Source organism: Tupaia chinensis, unplaced genomic scaffold (genome assembly GCF_000334495.1).
Source record: "Tupaia chinensis unplaced genomic scaffold, TupChi_1.0 Scaffold143746_1, whole genome shotgun sequence".
Taxonomy (NCBI): domain Eukaryota; kingdom Metazoa; phylum Chordata; class Mammalia; order Scandentia; family Tupaiidae; genus Tupaia; species Tupaia belangeri.
This window is the reverse complement of record NW_006203595.1, coordinates 88,736-90,062: the sequence shown is the minus strand read 5'-3', so window position 1 is coordinate 90,062 and position 1,327 is coordinate 88,736.

Here is a 1,327-nt window from a genome sequence, read left to right as displayed (position 1 = left end):
GCCAATGGTGTGTCGATCTTGTTAATCTTTTCAAAGAACCAGCTTTGGCTTTCATTTATTTTCTGTATGGTTCATTTATTTTCTATTTTATTTATTTCTGCTCAAACCTTTATTATTTCTTTTCACCTGGCATTTTTGGAGTTTGTTTGTTGTTGTTTTTCCAATTCCCTGAGGCATGATGATAGGTTATCTATTTGCCATCTTTCCATCCCTTTCTTATGCGCACTATTTGTTATGAATTTCCCTCTTATGACTGCTTTTGCTGTGTCCCATAGATTATGGACACTTGTGTACCCATTATCATTTATTTCCATACATTTTTTGATTTTAAACTTAATTTCTTCAGTATTGAAGAAGTCATTCAGAAGTAGGTTGTTCAGTTTCCATGTGTTTGTGTATTTTCTGGGGTGTTTCTTGAAATTAATCTTGAGTTTAATTCTATCATGGTCAGAGGAGATACTGGATGCAGTTTCTATGCTTTTGAATCTGTAACGGCTTGATTTGTGTCCTAACATATGATCATAGGTTCCATGCTCAACGTTTTTTCATATTATTCTATAGGTTCAAAGCAAATTCAGTCAAAATCTTAACGCATATGTATTGTATTATTTGTGTGTATGCATACATGTGTATGTATAAGTTATCTAAGCTAATTTGAAAAAACTTCAAAAGGACAAATGTATAAAGAAAATCTTAATGAGCAAAGCTAGAAAATTTTCACTGTATGTATAAAGAAAAATAAACCACCATAATTAAGACAATCTCATATGGACAAGTAGACGAATGGAATAGAATTTAGAGTCAGACCCGCCCATCCAGATTAATTTAATTTGTGACACAGTTCATAGCACAAAATAGCGAGGAAAATGACAGTCTTATAAGCAAACATGCTGGAACCATATACATACGAATTAATCTGGCTCCTACTACAGCCCATTTACAAAAATCAATTCCAGATTGACTGTAGATCTTAATGAGAAATATAGTTTCATAAAACCATAGTGAAACAGAACTCTCTTCCTATTACTGAGGTTTGCAATACTGTTTTTTTTTTTTTTTTTTTTTTTATCCATTCAGCCAGTCTATGTCTCTTAATTGGAGAATTTAATCCATTGACATTCAATGTAATTACTGATTTTTCCGTACCTGTTCCTATCCTTAAATGAGCCATTTCCTTGGTTGCTTATTTTGTACAACTGTCTGTCTGACTTTTTAGTTTTCCTGGTATATTACTACCTTCAGAACCTCTTGAAGAGCTGGTCTGGAGTTGGTAAATTCCTTCAAATTTTGTTTATCTGAGAATTTTTTTTTTATCTCTTTTTCCCAT